The sequence below is a fragment of the Catharus ustulatus genome, chromosome 7 (genome assembly GCF_009819885.2).
Source record: "Catharus ustulatus isolate bCatUst1 chromosome 7, bCatUst1.pri.v2, whole genome shotgun sequence".
Classification (NCBI taxonomy): domain Eukaryota; kingdom Metazoa; phylum Chordata; class Aves; order Passeriformes; family Turdidae; genus Catharus; species Catharus ustulatus.
In genome coordinates this window covers 39,694,592-39,711,149 of record NC_046227.1, presented here as the reverse complement: position 1 = coordinate 39,711,149, position 16,558 = coordinate 39,694,592, and the positions used below count along the sequence as shown (strand labels likewise).

General features: G+C 50.4%; 1 protein-coding gene and 2 non-coding genes across 3 annotated transcripts in view; 1 reads left to right on the top strand and 2 right to left on the bottom strand.

Annotated features, from left to right (window-relative positions):
• The window catches only part of GPD2 (glycerol-3-phosphate dehydrogenase 2), a 56,060-nt gene extending 49,179 nt beyond the window's left edge, over positions 1-6,881 (bottom strand). The window contains exon 1 of the mRNA XM_033064746.2: positions 6,750-6,881. The gene's annotated coding sequence lies outside the window, so the exon portion shown is untranslated. The remainder of the gene's footprint in view (positions 1-6,749) is intronic.
• Positions 6,882-15,776: 8,895 nt separating this feature from the next.
• Positions 15,777-15,847, top strand: TRNAG-GCC. The gene has a single exon. It is a non-coding gene; the product is annotated as a tRNA-Gly (tRNA).
• A 223-nt stretch (positions 15,848-16,070) lies between these two features.
• Positions 16,071-16,142, bottom strand: TRNAA-CGC. The gene has a single exon. It is a non-coding gene; the product is annotated as a tRNA-Ala (tRNA).
• Positions 16,143-16,558: the final 416 nt, after the last annotated feature.

The following is a 16,558-nucleotide window of genomic DNA, read 5'->3' as shown; positions in this document are numbered from 1 at the left end:
GTTTGGGATTTGGGGGTTTAAAATACAGCAATAAGTATGGACATTCTTGGGTGTTGCCTCTTCCTTCTTGTTCCTTCATCTTCATGATTTTCAGTAGTTTTTGGTTGGATAGAAAATCTCACAGTGCTGGTCACACGTGTTTGGTTATTGGGTCAAAAGTATAAATAATATAGATGTTAGTTTTTAATTTGACAATTAGGCTTTAATAGACCTTGTAATTAGCAAGATACAGCTCCATTTAACTTTTTTAAAATTTATTAGTTGGAAATATTGCAGAACTCTCTGTTCTTTAGGTAAGATTTAATAAACAACCAAGTCTGAACAAAAAAAATCCATTTTCCGAGCATTCAGTGCTGATCCTGAGTGAAGGCAGAAGAAAAAAGCTAACCAAGGTAATTTCTCTACTCAGGTGGTTTCTAACTACAAAGATACAGGGCTGGATGTGAGCAACCACGGCCAAAGCTGGGGGAAAGAATGAAGGAGTGAAGAAGGGGAATGGTGGGAGCTCAGAGCCAGGAGTCGGAGAGAAGCACGATGAGAATGGCACACAAGTGGAGGCACAGATGGGTGCAGAGCTGTGCTGCCATCACACACGGCTCTGAGATGCACACCCCGGGAAGCTGGGAGGAGAAAGGCAATCTGTTGTGTGTGTAAATCCGTGTGCCTCCCCAGGCCATTACCATGGAATCCGGGCGCTTCGCATTCCTTCGCAAACGAGCGCATCTAATAAAGTGACTCACTCAGCAGGGCTTAAAAATAGCAAACTCCTCATGGTGTGCATAACCTGCCATGGGAACAGGGCATTGTCTAATTCCTGCCTCCCCAGAGCTCCCAGGTAATCTGGGATGATGAGAGGTGCAGGCTGATGTCCCTCCGGGCTGAGAAGAGTCCTGCCCTGCTCCTGCCTCTCCAAAGAGCTGCAGCCTAATCCAGACTCTAATCCAGGCTGTAACCCAGAGCTCCTCAGCTCCCTCTGAACCAGCTCCCATCCCTCTCATGGGACCACTTGTGGGGTGGCCACGGTGACAGCAGCAGGACAAGGCTGGGCTCTGGCTGGGGAACTTTGAGCCTCTGAAGCTGCACTGCTCTGTCCCCGGCAGTTTCAGGGTGTGTCAATGCAGGAAGTGGGCAGCTAACGAGAAAAAGGGGATGTAACCAGAAAACAGCCCAGTTAGCAGCCTGGTAAGCAGGTCATCCAGCAGGCTGTCTCTGGGTTTGAGAGGCCGGGCGTGGTGAATGGCACACAGGATGTCAGCCAGAACAACTGCACTGGCTGCAAAGGAACTGATTAAAGCTTGAACCACCCCAAGCTGGAGATGCTGCCCTGCAAGGCAGATCTGTGGTGAGGAACAGCACCAAGGAAGGGTTCCAGAGGGTCCAGCACAGCAGGGACACATCCAGAGCCTCTCCTGGAGCCTCCCATGGCCACTCTGGGCGAGAAAACACAAGCCAGTGTCCAAGGGCACCTCTCCAGCCGAGCATAACCTGTGATATCCACGTAACATCACCTGTGATACCCACATAACACAGCCTGTGATATCCACATAACAACCTGTGATATCCACATAACATCACCTGTGATATCCACATAACATCACCTGTGATATCCACATAACATCACCTGTGACATCCACATAACAACCTGTGATATCCACATAACATCACCTGTGATACCCACGTAACATCACCTGTGATATCCCCATAACAACCTGTGATACCCACATAACATCACCTGTGATATCCACATAACATCACCTGTGACATCCACATAACAACCTGTGATATCCACATAACATCACCTGTGATATCCACATAACATCACCTGTGATATCCACATAACATCCCCTGTGATATCCACATAACATAACATGTGATATCCACATAACATAGACTGTGATATCCACATAACATCACCTGTGATATCCACATAACATCACCTGTGATATCCACATAACATCACCTGTGATATCCACATAACAACCTGTGATATCCACATAACAACCTGTGATATCCACATAACATCCCCTGTGATATCCACATAACATCACCTGTGATATCCACATAACATAGCCTGTGATATCCACATAACAACCTGTGATATCCCCATAACATCACCTGTGATATCCACATAACAACCTGTGATATCCACATAACAACCTGTGATATCCACATGACATCACCTGTGATATCCACATAACAACCTGTGATATCCACATAACATCCCCTGTGATATCCACATAACATCACCTGTGATATCCACATAACAACCTGTGATATCCACATAACATCCCCTGTGATATCCACATAACATCACCTGTGATATCCACATAACATCACCTGTGATATCCACATAACATCACCTGTGATATCCACATAACATAGACTGTGATATCCACATAACATCACCTGTGATATCCACATAACAACCTGTGATATCCACTCAGCTCACAGGATTCAAACCCAATGGACTGGCAGGATTTAAACCCCCAATGCCCCCAGGCCACCCTGTGCTGGTAAGTGGAAGCCAAGCACACTTCTCCATATGGGGAACCTCCTCCCCACGCTCCACTTAGAGCAACCAGCCCAGCTCTCGTGCCCAAACGTGGTTGTAGCACTTGTCAGGCACAAAAATAAGGAGAAACAAAGCAGAAATTAGGTACCCTATCCTCATTCCTCCTCTTAGTCCTACTGCTGCCAGGCACTTCCTCTGCCTTCTGCACTCAGACACCGAGACAGTCCCACCCTGCTTGAGATGACAGAACAACTGCTGTAAACTCTGTCCCACAAGGAGCTAACTTTCTTGGCTCCTCCCTGCAGTTCAGCCTAACCACTTCTTTCTCTTCTGCTTTATTACCCTCCCACTTATAGATGATGAGGGGAAAAGTCCAATGTGCAAACCCCTCCTGGAATTTCAGTATCAATAGTCTTGCCAGCAGCACATTTTGGGAATGAGGAAACGCTGCAGACAGGGATGGCTGTAACCCCAAGAATTTATCTGAGGACTAACAGCAGTACAAAGAAACACCAATGTCAATAGGTGTTTTGAGCTTTCCTAGCATACAAACATCACAATACATTTATCAAGTTCTAGATGAAAGCATTTCAACTGTCCTACTGGAAGGAGTGGGAAGCCTGATCACTGACTAATGCATGCAGGATGATTTCCCTTTTGTGTTCTTGTGCCAAGGTTGTTTTAACTTCAACTTTTCCAAGAGTCACTCTTGCTTTCACTGTTGGTGGGGCTTAATATCAGCCACTAACCACACACACACACACACAACAACTACAAGCCAATTACTGGCACTAGAAAGAAATGCTCTTGTCAGATACAGTTAATTTATAGCTGTTTCCCATTTTTTTGATATTCCTCATTTCCTTAATTTTGAATAGACAGTCTGCCAGCTCAGCTTGATCCCAATGCTGGCACTTTATCCATGCTTTTCCTTCCACTCCCTCATCAAAGACCCAGGAGCAGGGATTAGAAAACAAGGTCTTCTGCTTTTTACAAGACTGGACATATACCTGCACACACAAACAGGAACCTGCTCAAAAAATAGCTACAAATGAGGTGAATACTGAGGTGTGGCAAGGAAGTAGCCTAGTTTATATCCTGGGATACAGATTGAGACCTGATAGCACATGCAAATCTGATCCTGGAGGAGGGGCCTGCGTTCAGAATCACTCTGAAATCAGAATCAATGCTTCATTTGAGAAGCTTTGCAAAGCAAATAAAAGCAACCAGTCCAAGACTTTGGACTCCATCCACAGGATCTGGTTGTGATTCAGGGTGAGTGCACCTGGAAACCCCTGGAGACAGAGCTACAGGCTCGGGAGCCTGGCTCAGAGAGAGCCATTTAGGGATATGGAATGTTTCCAAAATCAATACTGCGATGTTGTGGAAGAGGTCTGATTACAAACAGTCTGCTCGTTACGTAAGGAAAGCTGTTTCCTGTGAAGCTTTTTGGAAGGAATAGGCTGCATCTCCATTACCAAGAGCTAATTGCTGGAGCCCCAGAGCCAGCAGCAGCTGCTGCAAACAGCTCCGTGCTCTCTGTGCTCACAGTGTTCACCCCAAGGGGCTCCAGTCCGAGCCACAAACACCCATGGAGCAGTGCAAGGGCAGGAATCCTTCCTTCCTTCCTCAAAGGCTCATCTTCCACTTCTGCCCCACTTGCTCCAGCTTTCTTTTTCCACCCTTCAATTTCTATTTCAGAGAATCCCCAGAAAGGTTGGAAAAGCCCTCCAAGATCATGGAGCTCCAGCTGTGCCCAATCCTCATCTTGTTCCCAGCCCAGAGCTCCGAGTGCCACCTCCAGGAATTCCCTGCATACCTCCAGGGATGGGGATCCACCCCTGCCTGGGCAGTTCCAATCCCTGATCCCCCTTTCCATGGGGAAATTCCTGCTGTGCCCACCCTGAGCCTGCCCAGCCTGAGCTGTTCCCTCTGCTCCACTCCCTGTTCCTGGAGCAGAGCCCAGTCTGTTCCCATTCCCATTCCCATTCCCATTGCCCACCTTGCCCTGCTGTCCCAGCAGGTCCCAGGTGGGTGACAGGGACAGGGACCAGCACCCCCGTGCTCACATCCTGTGCTCCCATCAGCTGCACAGCACACCCACCATGACACAGCTGATCCCTGGAAAAACTCAGGTTTTTCTACAACCATGAAGCTGAGAACATCCAGCAGTTTAGTTAATCTGTACAGCCAGGCTGGCAGAGCTCTAGAGGGTACACAGCCCATAAAACAGCAAAATAACTCCCCAGGTCCCACTTGGCAGCACACAAACAAGCGCCAGCACAAGGAAGATATTGCCTAACTGAGCTGCTTGGAAATGCCAAGCCCTGTTTTGAAACCATCGACTCCGAGTGGAAGGTGAAAGTCACAACTGCAAACTGACAGCAGAAAACGCACATTTCTTTCAAATATTTGCTGAAGCTTGCAGAGACTTGTGTGGAGACAAAGCAGGCAGCAGCAGGGAACCTGCAGGAGCTGTCCTTTGGAAAACTGTTCAGCATGAGCAGCCCCTGCACTGACCACATCCTGCCAGCTTCCTAAATTCCTGCCTGGGACAGTCAGCAGGGAGAAATGGTTCTTAGAGAAAATACTGTATTATGCAGCTAGGCCTAGTTCACAAAGTTGTTATTATTACACACATAATTAAGCAAAACAAAGTGTAAATGCATATATCTACAACCAAAGTAACGCTCCAAATTAGATACAAGGGATGTGAATCATTTTTTATGCACACTACTCAAAACTTCCATCCAACTTCAGACTAAGTAAACTGCTAATTGCCTAATGTACAATGAGTAATATCCTGGTTAATGCTATTGAAGGGGCAATACTGGACTTTGTTTTACATATTATCACAGAAGGATCCTGAACCATCAGACCAAGCCTTCACTGGCTAATCAGTCACTGCCCATCACTGAAAATTCCTGAAGAACTGTAACCATGAATAAGTGAGAAAAAAACAGGGTGGAAAGGAGCAGGGAAGTGAAGAAAATGCAACTCCTTTGGAGGGAGGAGAGCCGAGCTTCCCAGCAGCAGGATTCCACTTCCCAGAGCTGCTTCCAGCACACCTGTACTACCTGTTCACAGTAACACCAGAGGAAGGAGGCAGTAAATCCAGCTGGTTTTGAACCCAAGCTCTCCACACACATTTACAGCTCCTCCTGGAGAATCAGGCTTACAAACATTTACTGACTGCCTAACAGAGGTAAGAACTCAGAGAAGTTTAGGACACCGAGCAATGGTCCCATGAGTACGTTCAGTGGAAGTAATAACTTACTTTGATTTTACAAAGTGCAAGTGTAACTACAGCTGTGCTATTTTTTACCAAGAATTCAAGGGGTTTTTTTATAATGGGAGATATTATTTCTATCAACTCCATCCAAGAAAAAAAATATATTTAATTAGCTCTGCAACCTTCTTATTTATTATATATAGACACCTAGAGGCACACAGCAGCTGTCCTGGACAGGGAGACACAGGGGCTGGACCTCTCCTTGTGGGACATTCTCAGGGAGCACAGGGATGAGCCACACTCGGGACAGCTGCCAGGGGCTCTGCACCACTTCCATAAAACTGCCACACTCTCTCTCTTTTTTTTTGTCTTTTTTTTCTCAGCCAAAAGCTTAAATAGAACAGGGAGGGGAAGCTGAGAGAGATTGATAGTGAAAGCTGCTGAATAAGATCACAGAATCATGGAATGGTTTGGGTTGAAGGGACCTTAAAGCCCATCCAGTGCCACCCTGCCATGGCAGGGACACCTCCCAAGCTGCTCCAGCCCCAATGTTCCAGCCTGGCCTTGGGCAGTGCCAGGGATCCAGGGGCAGCCACGGCTGCCAGGGCCTGCCCACCCTGCCAGGGAAGGATTTCTTCCCTACATCCCATCTACCCGTGCTGTTCCTGAGCCTTACACATGGAATGATTAAATCCCAGAGTGGTTCGGGTGGGAAGAGATCCTAAAGATGCTCCAGTCCCACCCCGGCCATGGGCAGGGCCACCTTCCACTGGCCCGAGCCCTGTCCAGGCTGGCCCGCAGCACTGCCCGGGATGGGGAGGCTCTCCGGGCAGCAGGGCAGCGTGGAGGCGAGGCAGGCAGGATGCCTTTGAAATAGATTTGAAATAAAAGGCAGCTCCGGTGCTGAACGCGCGGCTCCACCCGCGTGTCCGGGCCGGCCCCGCTCCCTCCATCCCGCCCGCGGCTCCGAGCCCCCCGCTCCCACAGAAACCCCGAGGCACTTACTGCGGGAGCCCGGGGAGCCCGCGTCCCTCTGCGGGCTGCTCGCCGGCCGGCGGGAGGAGAAGAGGGGAGGGCGGCTCTCTCCCTGCCCGCCCTCCGCCTGCAGCAGCCAGCCAGGCTCCCCCGAGCTCCGCCTCGAACACCGCCGGCACCTCCCCGCCCCGCTGCCCGCCCGGGGCCGCGGCTGCCCCGCCAAGGCCGCGGGAGCCCCGCCGGTGCGGCCTGGGCCCGCGGGGAGGGGCCCGCTGCGGCCTCCGCATCCCCGGCCTTGCGTGACGGGGGTCGCCGCCCGTGGCGGGCCCTCCCCGGGGCTGCGCCCGTGGCGGTACCGGAGCCGGGACCGGAGGCCTCCGGCCCACGCGGGGGCCCGGCTCCACAGACCGTGCAGCTGAGCATGGTCTTCAGCTGTCTGGGTGTCATTTCAGTCAGTAAACAACTGCAAGGGTTGGATTTCATGAGTTCTGCAAAGTCAGTGATATTCAGTCACTGATGATGGGAGCAGTGTTTATCCTAGGAACATTAGTCTCTTAAAAGGGGCTAAGATCTGGAATTAGTAAATACTCCGGCTTAGAAGCTGTCAACTGAAGAGAAAGAATCGAAAATGAAAGGAAAAAGACCAGAAAATGATTCATTGTTTTCTAAAGATATGTTTTTTTAGGGTGAATGTTTCTTGGAGCATGTGAGAATGGAAGAAGAATAATTGGGAAACAAAATAAGAAAAGGGATTAAATGCAGTTTGTGGTGAATAATTTCAGCATGATCCAACACACACAAGTTCTGGATGTGAATGCCTACCCCATGTATGTGTTGTAACGTGGCAGTAGATGTTGTTTCTTCCATCTCTAAGAAATATTTGTTAGACTTAGAAGAATCCCCTGTCTTGCCACCCCTCAAAGTGGTTGTCTACACAGCTATAGCTGCACTGTCAGTAGTAATGTGTGACAAATTTTGATAGTAACGGGGCAGTTTATGAGTGCAAAATGCATCTATAGGTGGTTTCCAAGTGAACATTTTCTGCACCCCAGCACTGCTGTGTCTTACCAGCTCTTTCCAACCTGCAAAATCTTGAATGATGTAGAAAATTAGAGCATTGTACTGCTCTCCTCATAAAAGGAAAGTGAAAATTTCGTAAGGATCACATTTCCCGAGCAATCTCACTTTCAGAGGTTCTCCTCACTTCCACGTTGCAGCTACCAATAAACAGGGATGGGCTGATCTCTCCCCTACTTCAGGCTTCTGTTCAACTACTACAGTCTTTTTATCTTAGTTACTGATTGTTTAAGATTTGGCTTCATAAGTTTGAAGAGTGAGAGAGTTTTACAAGGTTAAGTAAAAAAATGAGATGCCTGAAAGTATTGCAAAATTCATCCCTCTCGAGTTTTTTATTTAATGCCTGAATGAAAATATTACGTCCAAAGTCTCCGTGTGTGTGGCTTGGTCCCTGGGACACCTGCCAAGACAGGAATTTCAGATGCCCGAAATCATGTGCTCAGCAGGTGTAAATTGTGTGCAGGGAGAGTTCACCTTTTGTCCTCAACCCCAGAGGCAGTTTCTCTTCATTAGCAAGGGAAGATGGGGAAAAAGATCATCATCGTTTCCTGACTGCGTGCCAGAGTTATGTATCATAAAAAGAAAATCTGCTCATACGCTCACAAATATGTTTTCTCCTAATCTGTCTTCGGGAAGACGTCTGTGAGGAGCAAGGGTGGCGACAATCGCAGGAGAGCTGAGACAAAGGGACAGGAGCAGATGCAGGATTTCTCTGCTGGGATTTTTCCAGCAGGATCCGTGGTGGGTTCCTCCCGCTGGAAAATCCAAGTGCTCAGTCGTGGCTGTGGTCTGGCATTTAAATCATTCCCATTTGGTGGCTGTAATCGGGCATTTAAATCGTTCCCATCTCGGGCTGTGGGTGTCAGGTATCACTCCAGGTACAGCCCTGTGGCTTCCATCGATGCTCGGTTTGCCACAGCACCAGGATATGCTGTGGTGTTCAGGTGTTTCCCCTGCACTGCAGCAGATAAATCCATCTGCCGTGTTCCCTGTCTGAGGGAGGGAAAGTGGCTGGTTTTTCTGTTACGATGTGTTATCACCGTAATTATGTCTGATTGTTTGCTGTCCCATCGAGATCCCACATCAAGGAAACAAATGCAAAAATTGCAGTTTTAAAAGAATGAGGTCATGGGTCGCATTATTTGTAGCAGAACAAACACTGTAATTAATTGGGCTCTCCCTGCAATGGCAGCACAGGAGGAATGGAAGGAAGGGATGTGGAGCATCTGTGTTTTTCTGGGGCAAACAGCCAAGCTAGGTCTGATGGACAACATGAATTCTGTTGGCAAAGAAAAGAAGGACAGTATCTTTTAGAAAGCAAGACTGCTTGGACTAGTCAAGAGTAGTTATTTTCTCTTTAAACGTTTAAGGAGCTTGTTGTGGCAGGAAATAGGAAAAAAATAAAAGCGCTCTTAAATTTATTTTCTCTACATGTGCTGGAATGAGAGACTGTATTCAGCAAAAGGAAAGAAAAGGCTTTTCAGAATTTGTGCTGTATTATTTTTTTCTCTCAGACAATGACAGATGAAAACCAGCCCTGGTGACTGTACATGTCTGCTGTTTATCCAGGTATTTTCTCCATTGAATGGATTAGGAGCAGCTTAGAAAACCTGTTCAAAGATGTATACAAGGATTTTAAAATTCCCAGCCTGGTATCCTGTAATGAATAAATCCAGGCTTTGTGTCTCCTGTTTGCTTCCCCTTCCCATTTCCCTTTCTTTTGGGACACTTTAGGCAGGATCTGTGATGAACCATTTCAGGGTGTCCATGCATTTATAAGGAACTCACCGATTGCCAACAACATCATCAATAATTGTGCTGGGAAAAGTTATTTTAAATAACCACATACATCATTGTCAATTTGGTTTCGGTGACCTTTTGTGATCCAGAACTATTCCATTGAAAAAGAAAGGGTATTGGAAAATCCCTGGGAGCCTGGTATCTGGAGCAATCAGCATTCCTGGGTGTGAGTGGCTCCTCTCTGAGCTGGGATCTCTCAGCACCACCTTGGCCAGGCCAGCCATCCTGCTCCTTCCCCGCAATTTCACATCATGCCTTTTCATCCACTGAAATATTTCTCCCTGCAGATTTAAATAATTAATTGGGACGTGCCTGGTGGGTCTGGAGCTAAACTTCAGAGAGGCAGCAGATATGTGTGACCAAGTGACCTTTTGCTGTCCTGCTCGTCCCCGCGCGCTCGCTGTGCTCAGAGGGACGCTGTCAAAATTGCTAGGCCTTAAAACTTTAACCCGCACTGACAAGTTGTTCTACATTATAAGTCTTCCCTAAAAGATTACCACGATTGTTTTGTTTGTTTTGTTCCAGCCCTCTTTGCTGAAGGCTCCACCATACGGCTTCATTTGTCCTTTTGGCCAGGTGGATATTTTTAAATGCCCGGCTTATTCCGTGACCTGTTAAAATCGAGTTGATGTGCGTGTGCTCCACTCAGCAGAGAACTCACTGGGGATGGAGCAATTCCTCTGCACTCTGGGAAAAAGACAGCAACACGCTTGGAGAAGCCATTTTGAAAGGCCTCTTGTTATCTTCAGTGCTTTGGAAGTCTTGCCTGTGATACCAGGAGCTGTGTGTGGTTAGTGAAACCCCACTTGGTTCTTACACAAGGTTTGCTGTCTTTCATTGTGCTCTGGTTTACTCACTAAGCTTTATTTCTAAGATCTCCATGTACAGAATCACAGGATCACTGGGGGTAGAAAAAGCCTCCAAATCCATCACGTCCAATCCCCTCCCTGTCCTAGCCCAGAGCTCTGAGTGCCACCTCCAGGAATTCCTGGGACACCTCCAGGGATGGGCACTGCAAACCTCCCTGGGCAGTCACTTCCAATGCCTGACCACTCTTCTGTGAAGAATTGTTCCTGAATTTCTAAGAGTTGTCAGCCTGATTTTCACCCTGCCCTCCCCTGGGCCACCCTGAGGCCGTTCCCTCTGCTCCTGTCCCTGTTCAGATCCCAAATCCCTCCGGTGTCCCCTCCTGGCAGGGAATTCCAGAGAGGGAAAAGATCCCTCTGGATCCTCCTTTGCTCCAGGCTGAGCCCCTTCCCATTTCCCTCAGGAATTCTCCATTCCCTTCTCATTTCCCTCAGGAATTCTCCATTCCCTTCCCATTTCCCTCAGGAATTCTCCATTCCCATTTCCCTCAGGAATTCTCCATTCCCTTCCCATTTCCCTCAGGAATTCTCCATTCCCATTTCCCTCAGGAATTCTCCATTCCCTTCTCATTTCCCTGAGGAATTCTCCATTCCCTTCCCATTTCCCTCAGGAATTCTCCATTCCCTTCCCATTTCCCTCAGGAATTCTCCATCCCCTTCCCATTTCCCTCAGGAATTCTCCATTCCCATTCCCCTCAGGAATTCTCCATCCCCTTCCCATTTCCCTTAGGAATTCTCCATCCCCTTCCCATTTCCCTCAGGAATTCTCCATCCCCTTCCCATTTCCCTCAGGAATTCTCCATTCCCTTCCCATTTCCCTCAGGAATTCTCCATTCCCTTCCCATTTCCCTCAGGAATTCTCCATCCCCTTCCCATTTCCCTCAGGAATTCTCCATCCCCTTCCCATTTCCCTCAGGAATTCTCCAGCCCCTCCCAGCTCCCTGAGCTGCACCTTTAGGACGTGCATGTTTTACTGCAGCTGCAGGTGAGGAGGTGGCTGTGAGGCAGCAGGACAGGCGCAGCTGTGCCATCACTCTGGCACACACATTTCCGTGTGCAGGACAAGGGTTGGTGCAGCACCGTTTTACAAGGGGTGACTGCACAGCCAGGTCCCTGCACGTGACATGGGGACACATGGCAGTGCCAGCAGGCAGGAGACAAGGAATGATGGCCACTGGACACACCCCAGGTGAGCCACACCTGCACTTTTAAGCTTGATTTACCGCTGCCTATCAACCCCACCTTGTTCCTATCACTGTGCACCAGCTGAACTTGGGGAGGGAGGCTGCCCTGAGCTGCAGCATCCTCCTGGGGGCACAGCAGGGGCAGCAGCAACACCTGAGCTGCTGGGCTCTGCTCTGTCAGGCCTCAACCAGAAGCAGGAACACCAGGCTGCTCCCAGCCCTGTCCAGCCTGGCCTGGGACACTTCCAGAGATCCAGAACAGCCACAGCTGCTCTGGGCACCTGTGCCAGGGGCTCCTGTCCTCACAGGGAAGGGTTTCTTCCACACACCCAACCGAAATTTCCCCTGTGTCAGTGTGAAGCCATTCCCCCTTGCCCTACATCTCCTGGTGAAGAGTCCCTCTCTGGATTTGTTGTACACCCCTTCAGATCCTGGAAGGGGCTGTGAGGCCTCCCCAGAGCCTTCTCCCCTCCAGGCTGAACAGACCCTGCTGTCTCAGGCTCACAGGGGAGGTGCTCCCGTCCCCTCACCAGCTTTGTCAGCTCCTCTGGACTGGCTGTGACAGTGTGGTGTCCATTGTGGGCACAGGGACAGATCCTGCTGCACTGGAGCTTGGCAGGGAACGTTCTCCCAGCCATTGTGGTGACCAAGACAAGGAACCCCTAAACTCCTTGTTTGCTTGGAGCAGGATTCTGATTCCTTCTAAGGATTCTGATTCCTACTCAGGATTCTGATTCCTACTCAGCTGAGCTGGTCCTGTGAGATCTTCCCCAGTTCTTTGGCTCTGGAGCACCATTTCTAATACTGCAGGTCCTGATTTCTGCCCTGTTCAGCAGCCTCCCACTCACAGTCAGCTCTGAGGGAAGCCAAGTGTGAGCCTGGGTCACACAGCTTGGAAACAGCTTCCCAGAGCATGTTCTGGGGACATTCTGAGTGACATTTGGGCCCCAGAGAGGCCTGGGAGCTGCCAAACTCCTCTGGTTGACAGAACTCCCTGCAGGATGTCAGCCAACGTTCCCAGATGTTCTGAGCCGATGCAGAACAGCCCAGTGGACAAGAGGAACTGTTCCCTGAGTTCCTAACCACGAGTGCAAGGACAGGTTTCGTGTGTGCTGTGTCACCGTGGTGACTCAGTGCAATCATTCAGGGCATGTCCTGCTCTGCCTGCCCCAGAGAACAGAGGGGCACTTGGGGACAGGGGTCAGAGGTGGCCTTGGCCGTGCTCAGGTGCCCGTTGGACCCAGTGATCTCAGAGGGCTTTTCCAGCCTCAGCCAGCCCTCGGCTCTCTGATCCCATGGCCTCTCTGGGGTCGTGCTGCTGGTCCCCTGTGGCTGTGCAGATGTTGCCAGATGTCCCTGCCTGGCAGAGCCTCAGCTCAGCAGGAGTGAGGGGAGGTGGGAGAGCAGAAATGGGGAACCTCCTCATGGCTGACTCCCACTCACAGTAAAATGGGGAATTAGAGGTTTCTCAGTATGAATAGCTTTTGTCTAAGTGCTTGGGGGGTTTTTGGTCCTGGGCTTGTCTGAGAAAACAGTTTTTCTGGGCTGACTAATCTAACTGTAAGCAACAGCCTAAATAATAATTACTTAGAGTTTTTATTATGTCACATCCTGCCAGTGGAGGCTGAGAAGGAAAGGGAGCTGTGCTGGGTTGTTCCACTGTGCTGTTCATGTCATCCAAGCACAGGACACTGGGACATGAGCTGCGGTGCAGAGGCTGAGCCAGAAAACACCTGCTTCCTACCTGTGACATGAGCTGCAGTGCAGAGGCTGGGCCAGAAAACACCTGCTTCCTACCTGTGACATGAACTCCCTGCTTCCTACCTGTGACATGAGCTGCAGTGCAGAGGCTGGACCACAAAACACCTGCTTCCTACCTGTGACATGAGCTGCAGTGCAGAGGCTGGACCAGAAAACACCTGCTTCCTACCTGTGACATGAGCTGCAGTGCAGAGGCTGGGTCAGAAAACACCTGCTTCCTACCTGGGACATGAGCTGCAGTGCCAGAGGCTGGACCACAAAACACCTGCTTCCTACCTGGGACATGAGCTGCAGTGCCAAAGGCTGGGCCAGAAAACACCTGCTTCCTACCTGTGACATGAGCTGCAGTGCCAGAGGTTGGACCAGAAAACACCTGCTTCCTACCTGTGCCCAGGGGCTGCAGTGCCAGAGGCTGAACCAGAAAACACCTGCTTCCTACCTGTGACATGAGCTGCAGTGCAGAGGCTGGGCCAGAAAACACCTGCTTCCTACCTGGGACATGAACTCCCTGCTTCCTACCTGTGACATGAGCTGCAGTGCCAGAGGTTGGACCAGAAAACACCTGCTTCCTACCTGTGACATGAGCTGCAGTGCAGAGGCTGAGCCAGAAAACACCTGCTTCCTACCTGTGCCCAGGGGGTGTTCACAGTAGCTGTTCCTGCTGCCCTGTGGGGTTCTCCAGCCCCTCTGGACACAAACCTTGGTGTTCCCTTGACGTGGAGCACTCATTGCAGCTTTTCCTTGGGCTCTGGCTCACGTGTGGCTGTTTGTGGGAGCGTGTCCAAGGCAAACGGAGCGTCAGGAGCGTGCATCGTTTATTTTGGGACACAGCACAGGCACAGCCTCAGCACTGACATCACCACACACAGGCACAGTGTGCTGAAATGTCGTCACCTGGCAAGGCACAGACAGCATCGGGAGCACTCTCTGATGATTCCCTTGTGCATCAGCTGAGCCTTGGAGCCCTTAACCCTTGGCCTGCTCTGGAAAAGTCCTTCCAGGATGGAAAAGGAACAAAAATACACATTTGTGACTTGGTCTGAGAGCTTTTACATGTAAAGAATGATCACAGAACCATTTAGGTTGGAGAAGATCTTTAAGATCTACTCCCACCATAGTGCTAGGTGTAAAGAGTCCTGGAAACCTTCACCCATAATCTCCTGAAGTTCTTCCATGAAATCACTCCTTGCTTGTTCAAGGAATAATATTAGTTTATCCCTGGTACAAACAGAATGCTTAGAAACGAAAGAAGTTTTCAAAGAATATGCTAAAAAAAGAGATAAAATGATTACTGAGATAATGATTAGTGACATCTTGCATCCGTGAAAGATGAACAAGACCAAAGCCAAGAGCCAGGCCAGACTCTGGGGTGTGTGATTGGGTGCATTGTGCACTTACCCAGGTCTTTTAAAATCCTTTTGGGAAAAACGTACAGCGGGTGGTGCTGCCTTTGGAAAACTTCCCCTGGAAATGGTGGCTGGAAAGCGCTGGGTGAGCAGGTGGGGCTGAGGAACAGAGTGAAGCAGGTGGGTGTGGAGGCATGGGTGGCACTGGTGACATTGGTGACATCCGTGGGTGACATGGGTGAACATCGATGACATCGGTGACATGGGTGACATGATATAGGTGACATGGGTGGCATGGGTGGACACTGGTCACATGGATGACATTGATGATATCGGTGCCATCTAGGAGATTAGTGACATTGGTGCCATCGGTGACATGATATAGGTGACATAAGTGACATGGGTGATGTGGGTGAACATCGATGACATTGGTGACATGGGTGACATGATATAGGTGACGTGACATGGGTGACATGGGTGAACATCGATGACATGGGTGACATGGGTGGCATGATATAGGTGACGTAAGTGACATGGGTGACATGGGTGAACATCGATGACATCGATGACATTGGTGACATGGGTGACATGGTATAGGTGACGTAAGTGACGTGGGTGACGTGGGTGAACATCAATGACATTGGTGACATGGGTGACATGGTATAGGTGACATAAGTGACATGGGTGGCATGAGTGACATTGGTGATGTGGGTGACATGGGTGGACATCAATGACATCGGTGCCATCGGTGACGTGATATAGGTGACATAAGTGACATGGGTGACATGAGTGACATTGGTGATGTGGGTGACATGGGTGACACTGGTGATGTGGGTGACATGGGTGACACTGGGAACATCGGTGACACCGGTGCTATTTGTGACATGGGTGGACATTGGTCACACGGATGACATTGATGATATCGGTGCCATCGAGGAAATTGGTGACATGAGTGACCATCGGTGCCCTCGGTGAGCCCGTGTGAGCCGGTTCACCCAGGGGCGGGGGAACACTCCCGAGCACGCATTGGTGGTTCAGTGGTAGAATTCTCGCCTGCCACGCGGGAGGCCCGGGTTCGATTCCCGGCCAATGCATCTCCCTTTTGCCGGCGGAGGAGCCGCACGTTTTGTGGCCGCAGCGCTTTGGTTTTACCCGCTGGGCTCCCGGGCGGCAGGCCGTGCCGAGCCGTGCCGAGCTGTGCCGAGCTGTGCCGTGCCGGCGGTGCCGTGCTGGTCCGCCCCGGCCCGGCGGAACCAGCGGCCGCGCGGGGAGACGGGAAAAAAAAAAAAAGTGAAAAAAAAAGAGAAAAGAAGTGCCTGGAGATGCCGGGGATTGAACCCGGGACCTCACACATGCGAAGCGCGCGCTCTACCACTGAGCTACATCCCCGGCTGGGAGCGCCTCGCGCCGGGCGCCCCCAAATGGAGGGCGGAGCGCGGAATGTCCCGGACGGCACGGCACGGACCGGAACGGCACGGACCGGCCCCGCACAACTCCCTCTGCCGGCACCGGGACACGGGCCCCCAGCGGGACATGGAGCGGGACACGGGCACCGAGCAGGACACGGGCACGGAGCCCCAGCAGAACCAGCAGCGTTCAGCAGTTCACAGGAGCTCCCCGTGCTGCTCCTTCAGAATCGATCCCCACCTCCTGCTGCCCTCCGTGTGCGGCCGAGCTATGCCACAGCTCCACAGAGTCTGGGAACGGTTTAAAACCTTAAATCCCATCCCACCCCATCCCATCCCATCCCACCCCATCCCATCCCATCCCATCCCATCCCATCCCATCCCATCCCATCCCATCCC